Raw genomic sequence first — 18,518 nt, 5'->3', positions numbered from 1 at the left:
TCCCCTGCTTTATTTTCTCCGTAGTACTCATCACTCCCTGCCACGCTATGTCAGTTTGAAAACACTATCACCTCCCTCTAGACCGTAAAGTTCATGAGAACAGGGGTTTTTGTTTTGCTGACCACTGTATCCCTAGTGCCTAAACAGTGCCCCCTTGGGGCTTTTTGGAACTAGGAATGCTGTCCTCAGTCCTTAGTAGCTGATGAACAAATATTTGTTGCACAAATGGATGAGTGCTTCATTAAATGTACTTGTACATGTATCTTTATGTCCTGGTGGTTTGACTTCGGTAGACTAGATCATGGAAATGTGGTTATTCTGTCCCGTGTATATATAGAGTATTTTAAATTTTAATAAACAACTCCAGATTACTTTCCCAAGAGGTTGTAGCAATTCATGCTCATTTCTCTGCCTGTGCTGGATGTTATCACACTTGAGTTCTTGCCAGTCTTCTGGGGAAGCAGGGAAGGCATCTCATTGTTTTAATTTTCATTTTCCTGCCTAATAGAGAAGAACATTGTTCATATTTATTGACCACTTGAATTTCTGTTTCTGTGAATTGTCTTGTTTATTATCATCTTTGCCTGTTTTTGTTTTTACAGGGGAGGTGGGTAGGGGAGGACTGACGTTTTCTAACGTGTGTAAGATGGAATCTGCATTTTTTTAAAAGCATCTCAGGTAATTGTGATATTTATGGCCATTCCCAGTGCTATCGCTTAGTGTGAGGACGCTCCTGGTCCGCTACTGCCTGGCAGGCTCTGGGGTCCTCTATGGGGACCCATAGAATGAAAGGTTTTAAGGTTTTTTTTCTTGCTGGTACTCTGTACTTTCTACAATGATCTTGTGTTACTTTTTTAAAAACGATATTAAAAAACAATCATAGGAAAACCCTTGTACTGTAATACCAAGTGGAAAAGCATTTACAGTTAGGATGTACTTTCTGATGAGAATGACATAAAAAGGCTCTCTGTATGCAGAAAACTCTAGCAGTGAATGGCCAGAATGAAAACATAGGATTGTGGGTAATGTTCCTTACAATGGAAGCTTTCCTTACGATGGAAGGCAGACAAGTGGGGGAAGAAGAGGTGAGGGTGAACCCCTAGTGGAAAAAGAGTGCCTGCTGGAATGGTGGCACTTGGGCTAAAATACCCTCCTTTTGTGCCTTGGCAGACATCACTAATTAATCACTTCAGCAGTTCCTCCTAAGCTCCAGCTTGGCCTTAGAATCTTTCTCAGCCCCATAGTCCAGGGAGCTACTGCTCACAGATCAGAGCTGGCAGGCGACATTAAACCCAGTCACCGTCCTTGCCTGAGCAGGGGGCAGCACAGTCATACCTGGCAGCCAACTCTCTTGCTGGGGCAGCAACAGGCTCCCTGGCAGCCCTCGTGGCTATGTTGGGGCTGCAATCCAGTTGGCTGCTCCTAGTTAGCCGTGCCCTGGGGGTGGGGGAGGCACCTGGGGTCTTTTCAACCTACACTGGCTCCCATCTCTTATATAGAGCATAGCTTCCTGGACTCTCTTCTACTCCCAGCCGTGGGGGCTTGTTGGAAGTGGGAACATTGTCCTCAGCCTGATGCTTGGCCCTGATGCAAGGTCCACATGTTTTTTCATCATTGGCATTCAGGATCAACATGTGGACCCTGGACCCTGAAACATTCCCTCCAACACCACACCTTGGCCACTCTCACCGTTTGGGCTGACTCTGCAGCCTCTGACCTCTGTTTTCATGATTTTTGACATAACCCCTCTCCACTCACATGGTCCCAGCTGTGACTTCATGCCCTGATGCTGTGTTCACTGGCACATCCTGACTGTCTAACCAGGTCCCTGGCCCTGCCCCACCTGCCTGCCCTGTGCTTGGCATGACTCAGAGCTGACAGGTTCAGAAGCCAGACTCACTGCACAACACCATGATTTCCTCATCAATCTTCTTCCTCTAGACCAGCTTGGGGTGGGGGCCGTGGGGGGGTTGATTAGAAAGAGTAGGAAGAAATACTTTTATAGTTTTTTCTGTTTTTTTTTTTTGAGAAACAGTAAATGACATAGAAAGATGACACAGAAATATATGAGGAAATCACCAATAATCTAATCACCTGGAGATAACCACAGTGACTGTGTTGGTGAACATCCTTCCAGGCACCTCTCTGCCTCCACACTCACTGAGATATACATATGCACATTGTCATAAATGGCATTGTGCTCTATTCAACCTGCATTTTTCACTCAACTATATGTCATGAGCATTTTCAAGAATGTCAATGATGAAAAAACATGTTTTCTTCTCCTAGAATGTAAATTATATTCCACAGGATTCTTTTTTTTTTCCTCCTAGCATATTTGTGTTTTCGCTTCCTCTGAGGCAGAAATGTTATTCATTTCCCATTTCTCTCCCATAGTAATAGACCACCAATTTCTAGTTGTGTGAACAGCCGCTACAATGAAGACAATGTATCTCAGCTTCCCATGGGGCTCTGTATAGCTGTGGGACTGAGTTCTAGTCAACGGGTGCAAGCAGAAGAGGTATGTGTAACACTGCCTGGATGTGCCCTGTGCTAGGTAGTTTTATATATGGCCATAAATTATTTGACAGTCCTTCTTTCATTTAGGTGGAGGCTTAATTCCCTTCCTTTAAGTGTAGCCTGCACTTTGTGACTTGCTTCTAATGCGTAGAACGTGGTAGAAGCAATGAATACCTGAGGTTGAACCGAAGAGGCAGTTGGCTTCTTTCTTGCTCTCTGTCTCTTGCATCACCCACTCTGGGGAAAACCAGCTGCCGTGTCGTGAGGACAATGTAGCAGCCCTATGGAGAGAAGACCCATGTGGCAAAGAACCGAGGCTTCCTGCCAACAGTCACGTAAGAGAGCCATTTTGAAAGCAAGTCCTTAACCCCCAAACCAGCCTTCAGGTGACTGTGGTGCTGGATGGCATCTTGACTATAAACTCTGAATTCCTGACCCACAGAAACTGAGATAATAAGTGTTTATTGTTTTAAACAACCAAGTTTTGGGGTAATTGTTTTGCAACAATAGACAACTGATACATGCCCTTAAAAGGATGGGTGGGTCTTCCCTTCCCCTTTACCCTCTCTCTGGATGGAAGGTGGACGTCCAGTGTGCCATCTGGGATCTTGCAGATAAGGGCAACATGCTAGGGATGGAGGAGCAACAACATAGAAGGGGTCTGGGCCCTTGATGGCTTCATAGGACAGGGTCAGCGTAACAACTCAGACTTCTATGTGAGAGGAACATAAATGTCTATATTAATTAAGCCAGAGCATCCCAACCAATGTTGGGCCTTCCTGGAGTGCTGTCAATGTGTTGCAGGTGCATGAAGCTACTGATCCCCTCTGTCTCAGGGCCAGTTGCTTCTGCATGTAAGCAGCCTGCTATGGACTGAATGTTTGTGTCTCTCCAAAATTCATATGTTGAAACTTAATTCCCAATGTGATGATTTTAGGAGGTGATTAGGTCATGAGGGTGGAACTTTTATGAATGGGATTAGTGCCCTTATAAGGGACTAGCAAGACCAGAGATTTTTCCCTTTCCACCATATGAGGACACAGCAAAAAGGCACTATCCATGAACTAAAAGCAGGCCTTCACCAGACACCGCTCTGCCAGTGTCTTCATCTTGGACTTCCCAGTCTCCAGAACTATGAGAAATAAATTTCTGTTTATAAGCTATCCAATTTATGGTATTTTGTTTTAGCAGTCTGAAAGAACTAAGACACAGCCTTATTCTTTTACCCCTGTGAGCTACACAATTATTACAATTTTCTCTGTGTGCTGTGATGGGAATAACGTTTGGGAAGCTTTGGGTCTCTGTCATGACAGCCAAATTTTATCCCAATGAATACATTCTCCAAAGTGAGATGTGGCTTAGTACTTTTAACATATGCTGCTCTCCTTAATCAGACTATGGGACACTCGTGCTCTGAGGGTTATGTCAGGTCTTGGCAGGTGAGGTGGCAGGTACTACAAGTGGTCGGGCTTTCTCTGGGTCCCAGAGGCCCCAGGTGTTGGTGATCACTCCCCTTGCCTGTGCAGGAGACTGATTCTGCAAACAACAAGAGCGAACCCTCCTCCCAGCCTTGGGGAACCACTCACAGTTTGCTTCTGACTCCAGCTCTCTTCCCCCTAAGCTGTGTCTGTATCCCAACCTCCCTTCTCTTCTCAGGCTCTGTCCACTCAGGAACACAGATGGCAACAGTACGGAGGTAGACACTGCTTAATAACATCATTTCTGCCTGAGGATGGTAATGGGTCACACACTCAAATCAAACCAAGCCTCCTGTGACAGAATTCTATTAGGAGGTATGGGACTGGGGCTTTCCTGATGTCGCCCACTCAGAAGAGCAGAATCTCTATTTTAACGGCTAGGTGTTATGCATGGAATATTTGTGTCCTGCCTAATTCATATGTTCACATTCTAACCCCGATGTGATGGTACTCAGAGGCGGGGCTGTTCAGAGGTGATGAGGTCATGAGGGTGGAGCCCTCATGAACAGGATTAGCGCCCTTATCATAGGAGCCCTGGGGACCTCTCACACCCTCTTCCACTGTGTGAGCACGCCACTCAAGAAGAGGGCAGCTTGTAACCCAGGAGAGGCCTCAGCAGTACCTAACCATGCTGGCACTCTGAGCTCAGCCTTCCAGACTCCAGAACTTCGAGAAATACATTTCTGTTGTTTAGAAGCCACACAGCCTATGGTACCATGTCACAGCAGCTCAAATGGACTGAGATGGTGAGGTTCACCAGACCCAGGCAATCCACTGGATGTGTCCTCCCCTTTGCTTAAACTCAGGGCTATATGAAGTAAACAAAAGGATCTGTTTTAGCGTAAGTGACATCACACTGTAACATGAGAACCATACACATTTTGTGATATTGCTTATGCAATATGGTCTACAAGACCATAAAGATTCCACAGTGGTGGCTGGGCACGGTAGCTCACGTCTGTAATCCCAGCACTTTGGGAGGTCGAGGTGGGCAGATCGCTTGAGGTCAGGAGTTTGAGACCAGCCTGGGCAACCTGGTGAAACCCCATCTCTACTAAAAATACAAAAATGAGCCAGGCATGTTGGTGCATGCCTGTGATCCCAGCTACTTGGGGGGCTGGGGCAAGAGAAAGGCTTGAAACCTGGAAGGGAGAGGTTGCAGTGAGCTGAGATTGTGCCACTGCACTCTAGCCTGGGTGACACAGTGAGACTCCATTGCAAAAAAAAAAAAAAAAAGATTACACAGTGGCTTCTAGTCTCACTGCCCAGTGGCTCCTCATTAATAACAGATAGGAACTCCAAACAGCGTGGCCAGGAGACTGCATCAGCTGGGACCTGGTGGATCCCTCTTCTCACAGGCCCTGCTGCTCCCTTCAGCTCTCCACACTGCTCCATGCCCACAACTGCTAGTCTTGGGATTGAGTGTTTATTCCAGGGCTCTTATTTCCAAACTAGTTCAGTATCTGCTAAGGTGATTGTTCAAATTTTGCTTTGAGCATTAAGTTAGTGAATTTTTTCTTCTTTTTTTTTTGGAGGGAACAATTTTTTATTGTGGTAAAATATATATAACATAAAATTTAACATTTTAAGCATTTTTGAGTCTATAATTCTGTGGAATTAAGTACTTTCACAGTGTTGTACAACAATCACTACTATCAATCTCCAGAACTTTTCATCACCCTAAATTGAAACTCAGAAGGTATCAAACAATAATTCCCCATTTCCCTTCTGTAACCCCTGGCAGCTCTGTTCTACCTCTGGTGTCTATGACTTTGCCTATTCTAGATATCTCATCTAAGTGGAATCATATAATCTTTGTCTTTCTGTGACTGGCTCACTTAGCATAATGTCTTCAAGACTCGCCCATGCTGTAGTATGAGTCAGAGTTTTCTTCCTCTTAATGGCTGAGCACGTAAGTTTTTAATCCATGGATTTCACCAAAGGTTGATGTTTCCAATACGTTCTGCAAAATTCCTGCAGACACTTACTAAACATGGAGTTGACTTCTCTTTTTCCTGCATCATTCTCTTCATTCTCTATACAGTGACTGTGTGACATCTGGCAGTGCGTGGTTAGGTGTTTCATTCATTCTCTCGAATGAGAGGAGGTCCTCCCAGGTTGGAGGTCTATGCTGGCAGCAGGAGCTCCGTGGAGCGGTGCCAGCAGTGACACCAAGAGACGCCCCTCTCTGGTGACAGCTCTGGAGCACTGCCTATTACTCTACTCTTATATTCTGGAAGCCTCATCAACATCATGCTTTGGCATTTTTCGGTGTGGCTACACATTTCTTACTTCGTTTAATCCAAATGCCCTGATGGAGGCTATGTGTCAGTAACCCTTTTAACTCTGAGGCAACTGAGGCCTGGGGAGGTGATGGCTCTTGCCTCTCCAGGAGGTCAGTGGCAAGTGGGAGGCTGAAGCTTAGGGCACCCAAGTCCAGGACTGTTTTCTGTTTACCCCTCAGGGAGTCTCGAAGGTGGCAGAGGCTTCAGGTTCCCTCCTTTTTGCACTGGCTTTTCTCCTCCTACCTTGACGGGCATGGATACACCGATAGGGGTTGGAGAAGGTGGGGAGATAGGGGAGAATGAGCACCAACCTTTCAATTCCTCAGCTTGTGCAAACCTTGTTTCTTTTGAACTGCCTTCAGGGTTGAGTCTGGCACTCTCAAAAGGCAAGGATAGGAAGGTGGCAAGAGGGGCTGTGACCACTTCCTGGGGACTGGGGCTAAAACCACAGGGCTGGAACCTTCCCCTCCCCCTGCAGGAGGATATCAGGAATTACAGCCATTTGAGAATAAATGATTCTTGCATATGATTTAAAAATTACGAAATAAAAGAAATGAGGTGAAAAATCTCTTCACTCTTGTCACCAGCAGCCATTTCCTTCCTTAGAGGCATCAATGTTTTCTACTTTTGCATATCTTTCCTGAGGACTGTTATGTATGCATGTATACACAAGTACATATATACACATATACATATGTATGTATGGGTATGTGTGTGTATATATATTCTTGCTTCATTTTCTCCCACAGATAGGAAGCATATTATACATATTGCCCTGTGCCTTATTCTTCCAGCACTGAACATTTATTAAGTGCTTACTATGTTCTGGGGTTCTGGGTACTGTTCTAAGAACTTGATATGGGTTAATAGTCTTAATACATTTGATCCTCACAACAACCCCATGAGGTAGCATCACTTTTTCAACCTATACATAGTAAAAAAAAACCATGCAAGTTAAAACAACACTGAGATACTATTTTTCATCCGTCATGCTGTTAAAGATCAAAAAGCTCACTAACACACGGTGTGGAAGAGGGTGTGGAGACATTGATACTCCATAGATTTTTGGTAAGCAATTCAGCAAAAGCTGTTACCATTATAAAGACACGTAACTTTGATTCAGCAATTCCACTTCTAGGAATTTTTCCCGCAGATACACTTTGCAGATGCTGAATGAGTGGGGCACATATTATTCATGCACCATTGCATAATAGCAAAAGACTGGGAAAAAGTTAAACATGCATTAGTAGGGACTGGCTACATATGGTATAGTAACATCCATTTATTGAAATATTAGTCTGTGAGTTTTAAAAAAATGAGTAAATTATTGATGCACAGAGGTGGTGTTAGTCTGTTCTCACACTGCTAATAAAGACATACCAGAGACTGGGTAATTTGTAAAGAAAAAGAGATTTAATGGATTCACAATTTCACATGGCTGAGGAGGCCTCACAATCATGGCAGAAGGCAAAGTAGGGGCAAAGCCACTTCTTACATGGTGGCAGGCAAAAGAGTGTGTGCAGGGGAACTGCCCTTTTATAAAACCATCAGTTCTCATGAGACTTATTCACTATCACAAGAACAGCATGGGAAAAACCCGCCCCCATGATTCAATTACTTCCCACCAGGTCCCTCCCACAACACGTGGGGATTATGGGAGCTACAATTCAAGATGAGATTTGGCTGGGGACATAGCCAAACCATATCAGACTGGCTAAACACGACATATGATATGATATATTAACATCCATTTATTGAAATATTAGGCTGTAATTTTTTTTTAATGAGTAAGTTATTCATGCACAGAGGTGGATGCTCTCCAAGATGGAGAGGCAGTGCAACATCATGGTTAAGAATCCATCTTGAGCCAGGCTTCCTGGGTTTTAATTCTGGCTCTGCTGCTTATCAACTGTGCAAAATTGGACTGTTACTCTACCTCTCTGCACTTCTGGTTTCCTCATCTGAAAAGTGGGGCTTGTAATAATAACATGTTGTAATACCTCCAGCTAACCCTCAGACAAGTAAGAGATAAATGGTCATGGTCATATGCCACTGGAAGTTTTTAAAAATATTTTTTACACAGCCTGAATGCGGTGATAGCTAACTGATACAAGTGCCCAGTAGTTGCTCAATAAGTATTGCTTAATAAGAAACTAAGCAAGCCCTTTCTTTATAGTGGGGAACTTCACAGGTTACCTGAAGAGCAACTCCATGCAGAGCCCAAAGAGGAAGCTCAAGGTTAATATTCAACATACAACCAAAGCACTGGGGTTTTATTTATTCAGCAGGCTGGTTTTTTTTTTTTTTTTTTTTTTTTGAGTACTGGCTGTGCTAGAAGCTGACACACATACAAACAGAGTAAGGATTGACCCCTGTCCTCAGAGCACACGCTCTCTGGAAGGAAAATATTTATAAACAATTAATTAAAAGTATCGTGGCACTTGCTGTAACAAAGGTATGCAGAAAGTGTGCAAAGGAGGTAACAAGCATTTCAGCCTGTGGTGGATGCGGGGTGAAGGAAGTGAAGTCATGGGAGTGGGGGTGCTTCGTGAGCGGTAAAGGGATAGAAAGCTGCAAAGGTCAGCCGAATCCAGCGTGGGAAGGGCCTTGAAAGCTTGGGAAGGAATTTGAGTGATACAATTTTTTGGCAGAGGGGTGCCATGATTTTGGAAAGATCACTTTGGTGGCAATGTGGAAGGTGCAAAAGGTGGCTATTGCAGGGCCCAGAATGTGGGGTTGCTTACATCAGACCTCCTGCTACAAGGACAGAATTGATCGGGACAATTTCTAGGGACAGGACTGATCTGGGGAGCATGTGGCCCCAGATAAGGAAAGAGAAGTCCAGGAGTTGGTAAAAGAAGTCCTTTCTTCTAACTCCCCGGCTAGGCACTGTACCAGTTAGGAAGGCATTTGGCTGCAGGTAACAGGAAACCTGGTTCTAGAAGTTTAATCACACAGGGGTGCATTTTTCTCATAATAAGAAATCAGTAAATGGTGGTTGCTGACTTTGCTGTGGTAACTCGACAACTCTGAGATTCTTATGGCCTCTCCTCATGGTCTTAGTGCGGTTGGTACAACCATAAGTATCGTGCCTGTGTTCAAAAGAAAACCAAGAGGCAGAAAGGTGGAAAGAGAGGGCCACACCAGCTGCATCTGTCCCCTTTTGTCAGGAAACCAGTTTTACTTGACATTTGCACCCCACCCCCTGACTCCAGCCGACTTCCACCTGTATGTTATGGCCCACTCCTGAGTACAAGGGGGCTGGGGAACTGGGGAATAGGCTTGTCATGCTCCATGGAGCCTCTTTGTGGGACCAGGCCCATTTCCATTCCAAATGAATTGGGTTTGTTACAAGGAAGAAGGGGAAATAGATATTGATAGGCAGAATCATGTCGCCAAACATGGCCAGAGATGGTGTATCTTCTGCCATAGGAACTCCTGGTGCACGGCACGAATTCAGACATCCTGCCTTCTGGACCCGACACCGTGAAGCCCCACTGTGTTTCCCCACTCCCATTCCAGGCCTCTGCCTCCGTGGGTCCCAGTTCATCCCTGTCCATCCCAGAGGGGCCCTCTGAAGTATATCCAGGCCCTGGGTGGAGGCAGTGGCTAGTGCTAAGCAGAGTGGGACAAGAGCACTGTCACTGAGTTCCCTACTGACCGTTTCTGAGCTGAGCTCGCACAGAGGTCCTGGGAACAGAGGCTGTCTACAGCCTGGTATTCTGGTAGCATAGAAGGCTCCTGGAAAGTCATCTCACCCGTCTTGCTGGTCTCTTCTTGTGGCACGTGATAGTAAGCCATGAGGACTCTTGAGGACAGATGGGAAGGTCATATGAAAACTCTTAGCAAAGTGCATTTATCGTGGAACGAGGAGGACCTGGATTCTTCCAAAATCCAACTTGGTGATAAGCTGAGTCATGCGTGGTAACAAATGCCCCGACAAGTATAATTGCTTAAACACGAAGATGTATTTCTTGTTCACTCTGAATGTCCATCGTCAGTTCACAGGGGCTCTGCTCCATGTCTCTCCACTCTGGGATCCACCCTGATGGAGCAGCCACCATTTCTAACTTGCTGGTTGCTATGAGAGAAGGAAAGAAGAGATCTGGAGAGTTTACTGTGGCATTTCCTTATTATTTATTTATTTATTTATTTTTTGAGACAGTGTCTCAGTCACTCGATGGCCCAGGTTGGAGCGCAGTGACGTGATCTCAGCTCGCTGCAACATCTGTCTCTCATGTTCAAGCGATTCTCCTGCCTCAGCTTACAGAGTAGCTGGGACTATAGGCATGCACCACCATGCCCAGCTAACTTTTGTATTTTTAGTAGAAACGGGGTTTCGTCATGTTGGCAGGCTGGTCTCAAACTCCTGGCCTCAAGCGATCCGCCCACCTCGGCCTCCCAAATTGTTGGGATTACAGGCGTGAGCCACTGTGTCCAGCCTCACTATGACATTTACATGCCCTGATTTGGGAGAAACTCACATAATTTCTGCTCACAACAAATTGGCCAGGGCCAGTTTCATGGCCCTGCCCCACCACAGAGGGGCCCTGAGTGCGATCTTACCACGGGCCTGGAAGACAGAGAGTGGGGAATGCATTCATGACAACCACAGTGACCTTGGGAAAGTTGTCTTAGTTCTCTGGGCCTCCTTTTCTTCACCTGAAAGTAGTGTTCTTAAAGCAAAGACAGAGTGGTTAAAATGGCTCTTAGAATCCCTCCAGCCACTGGAGATAGCCATTGGCTAAAAATGAGCCTCAAATTAACCTCATACGCCATACAAAAATTAACTCAAAATGGATCACGAACATAAATGGACTTAAACACAAAACTATAAAACTTGAAAAAGCATAAGGGCAAATCTTTGGAATCTGGGGCTGGACAAAGTGTTCTTATACCTGATACCAAAAGCATGATCCACAAAAGAAAATTGATTCAACATGGATCATGAATTGATAACTTGGGCCTCATTAAAAAATCCTGTATGAAAAACTTCTGCTCTGCAACAGATCCTGTTAACAGGGTCAAAGACAAATTACACAAAGCTACACATATAATAAAATTGCAAAGAGCAGCACACACCCAGACACACACACACATACACGAGTGCACATATATCTGGTGAAATCCGGATACATTCTGGGGACTGTACCAAGTTTCCTGGTTTTGATATGGTCCTATGGTAATTTAGCAAGACATTGGCAGAGTCTGGGTGAAGGGTGCATGGAACCTTCCTGTACATTTCCTTGCACCTTTCTATGCATCTGTAATTACTACAAAATGAGACCAAAGGAATCCTGGCTGGGCACGGTGGCTCACACCTGTAATCCCAGCACTCTGGGAGGCGGAGGCGGATGGATCACTTGAGCTCAGGAGTTTGAGACCAGCCTGGACAACATAGTGAGACTTCTTTTCTGCAAAAAATACAAAAATTAGCTGAGCATAGTGGTGTGCGCCTGTCCCAGCTTGTCAGGAGGCTGAAGTGGGAGGATTGCTTGAGCCTGGGAACTTGAGGCTATAGTGAGCCATAATTGTGCCACTGCACTCTAGCCTGGACAACAGACTGAGACCATGTCTCAAAAAAAAAAAAAAAAAAAAAAAATCCCTTCAGCCACCCATAAAGAAATCTGCTTTGGGAGTCATAAGCATTCGTATATTTAAACACCTAAGTCACTCTTAGTCCTGCAACATGTTCCCGATGGGCTGAAGGGCCAGCAGATCCCATCCCCCGGAGTGTCATTGCATGGAATACATGAAGAACCACCTGAATCACTGCCACTGACATTTCTCTGGCTCTGTCACTTTTATGGCTTTCACTGGTCCACAGCTTTTTATCAGAAACCCTTGGGGCCAGGTTGAAGTTGTGAATTTTTTTTTTAAAGGGGAGTTAGAAAAGTTGTCTAGGGTTATGGTGTTTATTATGTAACTCTCCCTCCCCCAACAGGATGTGGGGCAGACCCTGTCATCAAACACATTTATATTAATGTAATTAATATTCACAAATGTAAGGTATAAATACTCCCAAGGAGTGAGATAAATACAGACTAAAATTATCTTGTGTCACTTCAAGTCACCAAATGAGTTCTGTTTAGGTCGGATTTAACCCTAGACATTACACACGTGCTCACACGCATGCACACACGGCTGGTTTTCCGAGCTTTTGGATCTGGGAATTGCAGAGCAGAGGTTGTGCAGCATGGCCGAATGTGCCTACCGTGACTCCTCGGGTGCCAGGCCCAGGCCCTGTCTGCCCATGGGTTGTGTGGACAAGAAGCCACTGCACCTCAGGGTGCCAGGGACCCCAGGCTCCTGAGAGTGAGGGGCTCAGAGCTTCCCCAGCTGTCACCTTCACACCTGGCCACTTGCCCCCAGATCTGCTGGACCCTGAAACACACTCCTCCCGTTACTGGCTGGTTGTGGGTATCATGGTGTCACAGCCCCTGGAGAAAACCCCCCAACCCCCACCAACCTTTGTCCCCTCCAGAGAGCATGGGCACCTTATCTGCAGCCCAGGTGGCCCCTAATCTTCTTAGACTCCAAGGTGCTGGGTCTGGCAGGAGCCAGAGATGGAGCCCAGGCCCGCCCTGGTTTTACAGATGAGGGAACTGAGACCCAGAGAGGGTGAGTTACCTGGACTCGCACAGCGGGTCAGTCTGGGCACTGTACTGGATGATTCCTGGCAGGGAGAGGGGTGCTGGAGGCATTTTTAAAAATCAGGGACTGGAAGAGCCTCCCAGCCTCAGAGAAGACATCTGAAGCAGCCTCCCAGCCACAGGGAGCGCCCCCCGCCCCCACCCCAATGAAGTGGGACAGGTTCCCAGGCGCAGGGGGAGGAAAGGGGTCATGCAACCACGTCCTTGCCTCCCGCCACGAGTGTACCCCGAGTCCCCAGGTTTGCTCAGCCGCAGCAGGGCCAGCCCCGGCGGCTGGAAAGCGGCGGCTGGGCCTGGACGTGGGTGTGGGAGCCCCCGGCCTCCCCCCGCCCCCGCAGGCGCCCCCCACCCCCCCAGCAGGCGCCCCGGTCCCTGTGTGGGCTGCTTTGACTCAGCGCCGGGAGCCGAGCTTAGGCAAACCACGCCGCACTGGACGCCATTCAAGCTTTTACAGGCCCTCAAATTGGGGCTGGAGCCGGAGAGGAAATACTAAAATCCTGTGTACACAACTTCTGTCTGGGCGCGCCGGGGCTCTGGGAGAATCAGGCGCGGCGAGGGACACATTTGGACTGTTTAAGGGCTCCTTTTCCCTGCTCTGCTTTTAACAGGCATCACGATGTGTCGCCTAAAACCAAGACTCCTGGGTGTGGGCGCCAGGAGGGTCTGCGGAGTGTGTGAGCTGAGGCGCGGCGGGAGGAACTAAGGTTTTCTCCTGCCCCCACGTGCCAGACACACAAGCGCCCAAAGTTGGGTTCAGAAATCCCTGTGGTCCATAAACCACACACTCTGCATGACCCAGGCCCCTTCCCCTGCAGAAAGGTGCAGCTGTCGAATGCTGGATCCTCAGAGCCTGGGCTTGGGAGTTAGGCAGGCCTGGGTGGGAACCCGGCTCCCCACTTGGCAGCACTGTGACTGTACTGTGGGCAAGGGCCTCTATTTCCTCATCTGTAAGATGGGCATGATCATAATAAGTTACCTTGGAGGTTAAAGACATGATGTAGGTGGGGAACTAGCTCAGAGCCTGGCACATAGTAGGTGCTCCCTAAATGGTAGCTGTTAGTATTTATATGGATTAATAGTGATAGCATCAGGTTGAGCCTGGCACATGCTAAGTGCTGCCTACAAATCAATTCATTCAATCCTCACAGCAGCCCCATGGGATAATACTTTAACCCCATTTTAAGGGCAGAAACTAGGTCAATTCATTGACCTACCCAAGGTCACTAAGCTGGTGACTGGCTGGCCAGTCAACTGAACAAATGAACAGTTGAACCCAGACCATCATTTTCATAGTGCAGGTGATTTGCCACACTCTGAACTGTAACAGAGGAGGAGCTGGTGGCCAGAGCTGCTGGTGAGCTGTGTGTCCATGGCATCCTTAGCCTGGCACCGAGCCCCCACACCTGGGCCTCATCCCACTGTCCCAGTTCCAGCCCTGCCAAGTGCCCTCAAGCACTTCCCACCTTGGCCCACCAAGTGCCAGAGCTGCCCCCTCCTGCCTCTCGGCCTTGGCTCAGCCTCTCCCCCACCCCCAAGCTCGCTGGCTGCCTGCCTGTGCATCAGGCCACTCACTGGCCATCCCTCCGGTGAGGCTGGCTTCTCCTCTGAGCTGCAACACTTCCACCCCCAACCAGTGCCTTTAGCCTCCCTTCTCTTTGACTTGGGCCACGCTGGTCTGTGATATGTTTGTTTCCCTCATTCTGGTCCCTCGTCAAAACCCTAGAGGTCTGAGGCCAGACGTAGTGGCTTATGCCTGTAATCCCAGCACTTTGGGAGGCTGAGGCGGGTGGATCACCTGAGGTCAGGAGTTCGAGACCATCGTGGCCAACATGGTGAAACCCCGTCTCTACTAAAAATACAAAAATTAGCCAGGCATGGTGGCATGCGCCTGTAGTCCCAGCTACTCAGGAGGCTGAAGCATGAGAATTGCTTGAACTGGGAGGCGGAGGTTGCAGTGAGCGGAGGTCACGCCATTGCACTCCAGCCTGGGTAACAGAGCAAGCCTCCATCTCAAAAAACAAAAACAAAAAACCCCAAAACCCTACAGGTCTGGTCTAGTCTCTTGTGCAGAGCAGGGTCTCCCATTTGTGGAAACGAATTTTCACTGGTGGTAAATATTGGGTGATTGGTGACATTGTCCTCACTGGTGACTTGCATGAAGGAAAAAGAGAAGCCCCAGACAGTTTGTATAAGGAGGCAGGAGACAATGTGGGCATCACCCCGTGTTCCTGCCATCTGCTGCCAAACACACGGAGGCGTGACTCCCCTGCGCACCCTTCCCCCTACAACCCCCTTGATTGTTCTGTCATCAGGGCCTCCCAGGAGCCCATGCTGTTTCAGGTAACGGCAGAGACCTCGCAGGTGTGTGAGCTCCTGGCTGGGCTGCCCTATACCAGCAGCCTGCAAAGGGTTTCCATTCTGGGATCAGAGGGGCTCCAGGCCTGCCCATGAGCCACATGATGCCAACCTCAGCATGGGCCATGCCAGGCCTGAGACCACATGGTAGATCTCCCAGACCTCTGCTGGGCAGCTAGAGCTGCCATCCTGCTTCCCCCAAACAGCCCAAACCCCCAGTGCCCACACCCAAGAGGCACGACAGTGTCGTGGAAATAACATGGCCCTTGGAATCCAGAGATCTGGGTGTGGGTCCTGATACTGCAGTTCCATGAGGTCTTGGACAAATCACTTAACATTCCTGTGAGCCTCAGTTTCCCCATGGTGGTAATCATGTATATTTTACGTTGGGATTGAGAGACAGGAGAAGTATGAGAGCACTTGGCACACTGTGGGAGCTGAAGTGTTGGTTTAAGTGGGAGTCACAGTTGTGGTGAGGAGCTAGACTTGAGGGGTGACAGGATGACCCAGTGAGCTGGCCCAGCAGTAAGAAGGGAGGAATTGATGATGGAAAGGCTGGTGTCCCCTGGTCTGGCCTCTGCAGGACTCGTAGTTGAGTCTCCCCACCCCTTAGAGTGGGGGTATTCCTGGCCCCAACCACTTCACACCTTTGACGCTTGGGGGAGGGATGCGTGTACAGGTGGAGGCTGCTGGGAGCTGGGGTGCCATGTGGGTTACCCCAGACATCTGGCAGAGCTGCAGTGGTGCCCTATGGGTGCAGACTGGTTTGGGACCACACATGAGCCACCCCAGGGGCTTCCAGAAGGGCACAGTGCCAAGGCAGCTGAGGATTGCGAGTAAGGAGCCTAAGGGGGCCAGAGAACCCAGGGGTGTGTTACTTGTGTCTAAAAATTGGCAGATCGAGGGTCAGGGCATCTGGACTGCTCCAGTGAATAGGGGAGAATGCACACTGGCCACCATGTGCTGCTGGGTACAGCCGGGAGAGCTGGTGGACTTGGAGCAGGTACAGTCTGCATGGCATGGCAGCGCCCTCTGCTGGCCGGGCTGTGCTGGCATCGGCGGTACAGGAGGAGGGTGATCCTCACACCTGGCATGAACAGCACCTCTGCTTCAAGCAGCCAGGGCTCAGGAGCAGGAGGGACCCCGGTAGGTGGGAAGCTCATTCCCATTTTACAAATGAGAAAACAGGCTAGGAGGAGTGCAGAAAGTTGCTCAGGGTCCCGTAGCTATTAAATGGCAGAGCCAGACCCATCCTGCAATGCCCTTCCTTCTACCCCAGACTGAATCATTTTATGCAAAATATAACAGGACTCAGGGATGCTGGAAACAGTACCCTTCTTTATTTTATTAAAATCAAATGAGATCTGACTCCGTCTCTAGCTGGGCTGCAGAAAACTTCATTCTGACTCCAATGACTCCACCATTTGGAGGTGGGAGTGGGTGCTGCTCCTGCCTAGGCTTGTGCAAGAGCCAGGGAGTCTAAGGTGATGCCAGAAAATGGGTGTGAGGGAGTAGCGTTTAAATCTTCAGTGGGTCAGCGCAACTGTGAGAGCTTCGTGTCCAAGCCTCAGGGGGGCTGTGCTGCCTCCTTACCCAGTTTGGCAGCCTGGGCCTGAGGCCATGCCACTCACTCCCCTGAGGCCCCCTACAGCTTGGCCATGCCACCTGAGGTCCTGCCCCCCGCCCCCACCTCAGCAGGCACTGCTGCTCCCAGCCACGGAGTTCTCTCAAAACCTTTCTCAAACCTTTTCCTCCCCTCCCCAACCCACAGCCTAATCCCCTTAAATTGTTCCAGATCCTAGAAAATAAAAGCAGGAAAGGAAAGGTTGGCTGAACAGGGAAGGAAAATATGTCAAGAACAAAAGACAAATGATTATTTCAGGAAAAGTTCCTGCCCCTCTAAACTCTGTGCTGGGCAGCCACACGTGCCCGTGGGAAAGTGCTGTGTCCTTGGAGTGCCCTGCACACTGCAACTGAAGCCAACAAGACACGGCTCAGACAGGGAGCAGGTTCGTTGAATCCATTTGCAGAAACTTGGGGCAAGGGGTTGGTTGTGAGGAATGTGGCATGCCACTCCCCACCTAAAGCAGTGAAAGTTAAAAGGAGGTTATGGAAAATTGGGGAAGGGGCTAAATGCTCAGGAGCCTGGGTTGCAAAGCCAATCCTATCTGAGAAGAATGAACTTGGGGACCCCTTATTGTCATCACAACTACAAAAAGGGCCTGGCAGGTCCAACTGTGGCCCTCTGGACTCTGCAGCAGCCAGATCTGCAGTCCTCAGTTTTGAATCTCTAACCAAGAGATTTGGTTAGAGATCCAAATTAGAGACCTAGTTATCCTTAGCTGTTATGTTCAGTCCACAAATCATGTTATTCTGTTTATAAATAGGGCAAAATAAAAAGTGACCTTTAATTTTCTTTGATCAATGAGCTATTAACTCAACTTGAAGACACTAAGCTCTCTTTAAAAAAAAAAAAAGCACTCTTGGCAATAAAACTGCCAGCCCAGTGTCACCAGTTACCCAAGGGTGGCACCCTCGTCCTGCTGGAGATGGTGCATCTGCTGCTTCGAGACCCCTTTTCTAACCTGGGAAAGCTTGAGTTTAAACATGAAGATAGTGAAATAAGGTAAGCCTTTAGAAGCAAAACTTTCATGCTAAGTTTAGGAGTAATCTGCGTATGTTTGTTTCTTTAAAATACTGTAATAGTCTAAAGAATCTAACATTAAAGACCGACAGATTAGCCTGATGCCTCCAGTTTTAAATATGTACTAGAATTTAGACTTGTCATGGAACCAATCTAAGTGTCCACCAACTGTTGATTGTATAAAGAAAATGTGGTTTGTATACCCCGTGAAATACTATGCATCCATAAAAAAGAATGAAATCATGTCCTTTGCAGCAACATGGATGGAGCAGGAGGCCCTTATCCTAAGTGAACTAACTCAGAAGCAGGAAATCAAAAACCTCATGTTCTTACTTATAAGTAGGAGCTAAACGATGGGTACACATGGGTGTAAAGATGGAGATAGTAGACAATGGGGACCCCAAAAATGGGGAGGGGGCTGGGAGGGAGGAGGAGAAGGGTTGAAGAATCACCTATTGCATATAATGTTCAATATTGGGATGATGGGTAGACTAGAAGCCCAGTCTCCACTATTACACATATAATACCCACGTAACACACGAGTACATGTACTCCCTGAATCTAAAATTAAAAAAAAAATTTA

The sequence above is a fragment of the Pongo pygmaeus genome, chromosome 12 (genome assembly GCF_028885625.2).
Source record: "Pongo pygmaeus isolate AG05252 chromosome 12, NHGRI_mPonPyg2-v2.0_pri, whole genome shotgun sequence".
In the NCBI taxonomy this organism is placed as follows: Eukaryota; Metazoa; Chordata; class Mammalia; order Primates; family Hominidae; genus Pongo; species Pongo pygmaeus.
The sequence above is the reverse complement of the archived record's forward strand: the minus strand, read 5'-3'. Positions refer to the sequence as shown.